Below are 3,876 nucleotides of genomic sequence, written 5' to 3' on the forward strand. Positions count from 1 at the left end.
ATCTCAAAATGTCAGGGAAAAAATTTTAGAAACCCAGAATTCCATATATGAATACATAAAACCACCATAATAATGTGTGAAAATTCCATGTTAGCTTACAGGAATTCATAAAATATAGGTCGATGACTAGTTACACAACTTGCTAAAATAAAAACATATTTCAGCTAAGGCACATTTTCCTTAGAACCAAGCCATAAGAACAACAGGTAAGTTTCTGCTTTCCAGCTTTGAAATGGGATTATTAAAATTACCTTGTCTTTTGAAAGAATGTGGTGTTTTGGATTTGTACCCAAATAATCTAGTACAGGTGAGCCAGGAAGGCAGCAAGCAGATTGGAAAGTAGATCAAACAAAATTGGCCATGTTAAAGCTGGGTGTTGGCTACATGAGGATTCACATGCTCTCTCCTTTTGTACATGTTTAAAATTTTCTGTAATAAGAAGCTTAAGAATTATATTTAAAATGTTCGCTTTGTCTTTTTTATTACTACTTCAAAAACAACCAATGCAGATTGTAAAGATTCTAGAAAGCATAGTAAAATGTAAAGAAGGAGAAAAAAAATCTCGGCATACATAATGACCTTTCCCAACACTCAAATATCAAATACGCTAATAATGTCACTTCATAAATGTAAATTGGTCAGTGGTTTTAGTAGCCCCAAATAGCCCTTAACTTTCATGCCATGATTTCTCTATTATTGAATAAAACTGATCTTATCCCACGTTTGTGAAAGTAAGAGATGATAAAAACAGCTATAAACACATTGTGCTGCTTAATCACTCAGAAGTCATGATAATTGCAAGGTCAGGTCCAGTGGTGAACCAACATGAGTAGATAGATACCTGAGAGCAATGTTTTTATCCTTCACGATCTGAATGAACTCTGTCAGGGAATAAGACATCATCAAGTCAATTACTATCTGCAGTAGCTTTGCAAAGCACCCTGAGAAAGCACTGGTGAAGAATTAATTGCCGCCTGCAAAAACAGTAAGAGAGGTCATTTCTTCAACCTAACATAAAGCCAGTATTTCACAGTTTAGTACACTTGTGGTATACTGGTTATCGATTGCTGGCTAACAAATCACCCTAAAATTTAGCAGCTTAAAACAATAAACACGATCTCACACAGTTTCTGAGAGTCAGGAACCCAGGAGTGGCTTATGCAGGTTGTTCTGGCCCACGAGCTCTTAGGATGTTGCAGTCAAGTTCTTGGCCAGAGTTGCAGTCATCTGAAGGTTCAACTAGAATCAAAGAGTCCATTTCCAAGTTCATTTCACAAGATTGTTAGCCAATCTCCATTCCTTACTACAAGAATTGCTCTTGTAGTAAGGCTCTCTTGTAGTAGACTGCCTGGATGCCTTCATGGCATGGCAGCTGGTTTCCCACAGAGTAAGTGATGAGAAAGAGAGTGAGAGAGAAAAAAAGAAAGAGGAGACCAAGCAGATGAGAGAGCACCCAAGATAGAAGCCACAGTCATTTATAATCTAGTCTTGGAAATAACAGAGCATCATTTATGTCTTATTCTGTTGGTCATACAGACCAACCCTAGTACATCATGGAAAGGGAGACACAAAGATATGAATACCAGGAGGCAGGGATTATTGGGGACCATTTTGGAGGCTAGCTACTACATGTAGGATAGAGGAAAAGAAAAAACTCTCAAATATTAGAGATAGGATTTGCAAGGGTTGTCTTCGAGTTGACAGTTGGATAGATAGTTGGACCCGAATCTATCTAGAATGGTTTTGTTACTAAAGAGGGAGCCAAACAGTAACTTTCAGTCATGTAAAACTTTCAAAATACCTTAATGCTATAAATCTCTGTGTATAAAAGCAGAGAACCCCTATCAAGCACTCAAGCCAAAGGATGCCAAGCTTATCTACATTTAGAGCTGAATAGACAGCAATAGTATGGCTGCTAAGTTCTGTTTTATCCCCACCCTTCCCAAATGGGATGATGCGTGCCCCTCTGCCAAAACCTGCTTCCTGGTTTCTTGTCCCATCCCTAGTGGACTTCAGTCTGACTTGGCACAAATGCTCCAGCCTGGCTTTTTTGTTGATACGTTATCTTAACCACCCCAACAAAAGAATCATGGTAGAAAAGAGAGAAAATACAGCAAATGGTTTTTGACTTCCACAACCTTAAAATTTCAACAAAGGAAGAAAATAATCTCCCATACCCACAACTAGAGGCCTTGAAGAAAACATTGGAAAATCTATAAACTGACGGTCCCTAGCTATCCCTAGGCCTTAGTTTATACATAATTAAAAGTTATGCTTCAGTCTCTTCCTCTGTATTCATCTCTAAATACACACTTATGTGTTGATTTCTAGCACTAGTAGTTTTGAAAAGCATTTTAGGGTTTCCTACCATACTTTCAGAATGCAAGTCATCGTTGCAAATAACTCGACCCAATAACTTAATAGTAATTGATATGGGTATATCACTGAAGTGTAGACAAATTCCAGTCCACCTAGAGAAGCCTATTTTTTTTAATTCTGATGTCGATGAGATTATAATAAAGTATGTGATGTATTGGCAAGTAGATACTGTCTCATCAAAAATAAAAATTAATAACATACTCAAAAGTAGCTCTAAAATTGATAAACTGGGGGCACCTGGGTGGCTCAGTCAGTTAAATATCTGCCTTCAGCTCAGGTTATGATCCCAGGGTCCTGCAATCCAGTCCCATGTCAGCAGGGAGCCTGCTCAGGGAGCCTGCTTCTCTCTCTTCCTCTGCACACCCCCGCCCCACTTGTGCTCTCTCTCTCTCAAATAAATAAATAAAGTGCTCGCTTCGGCAGCACATATACTAAAATTGGAACGATACAGAGAAGATTAGCATGGCCCCTGCGCAAGGATGACACGCAAATTCGTGAAGCATTCCATATTTTTGTCCCGCATCGGGCTCCCTGCTCAGCAGGGAGTCTGCTTCTCCCTCTGACCCTCCCCCTCTCATGTGCTCTCACTCTCTCAAATAAATAAATAAAATCTTAAAAAAAAAATAAAATTAAATAAATAAATAAATAAAATCTTTAAAAAAATTAAATTGATAAACTGTGCAAATCGAAGAATGATTATTTCATTATAGTAGAAGAAAAAGGGAACGATGAGTGACATCTTTTCATTCTCATAATAGTTATCACGAAAGAAATCAGTTTAATGATAATTTTACTCATTGGTAAAAGCGACTTAATCATTTTTACAATCAGTTAAATAATAAATTAACTCTTTTTAATGGAAAGAGTTTGATGCATATGACTGTTCATTCTGAGTCTAATAGTCACTATCAATCATTATCTCCTCCCAACCCAACAGTCCTCTCAATATCCTACAATTCTGAGGTGCAGATTCCTTTTTGAGTCCTTTCTTGATGTTATCAGAACATGTGGAATTACATTGTTGTCAGGTATTTTCTTCCTGTCAAGATAATTCATTGGTATCTTTTTAAAAGAGGTTTGTGTTTTTTGTGGGATTTTTTTTTTTTTGGTACCACTCTAAAGAATAAAGACCTATACTGCATCCCCTTCCCAAATAAAATAAAATCTTTTTTATTCTTTAACAGATAATTACATAGTTCAGGATGAAGACTGTCCTCTTTGATTTACACTCTATGCATTATAATGTTTATGCAGCCACATTATTTGGGTTTTCCTTTTAGGTTCACTTTAGCAGACACTTTTCCCCAGGGAAGAACAGTGTTGTTGATCCTAGCAGTAGGTCTAATTCCTTTCTCATATGTTTATTTTTGAAGAACTCCCACAGACTGGCTTGTCCTTAACCACAGGTAGAAGTTTATTCTGTATGATTTGTGTGTGTGTGTGTGTGTGTGAAGGAGGGGGCAATGAGGGTAGCATAGGAAATAAATCTTTTTTTAC

General features: G+C 37.3%; 1 non-coding gene across 1 annotated transcript; it reads left to right on the forward strand.

Moving 5' to 3' along the window:
- The first annotated feature begins 2,786 nt into the window (after positions 1-2,786).
- Positions 2,787-2,893, forward strand: LOC118012692. The gene has a single exon (XR_004679765.1). It is a non-coding gene; the product is annotated as a U6 spliceosomal RNA (small nuclear RNA).
- Positions 2,894-3,876: the final 983 nt, after the last annotated feature.

This window comes from Mirounga leonina, unplaced genomic scaffold (genome assembly GCF_011800145.1).
Source record: "Mirounga leonina isolate KUSES-001 unplaced genomic scaffold, KU_Mleo_1.0 Mir_151, whole genome shotgun sequence".
NCBI classification, from domain to species: Eukaryota; Metazoa; Chordata; class Mammalia; order Carnivora; family Phocidae; genus Mirounga; species Mirounga leonina.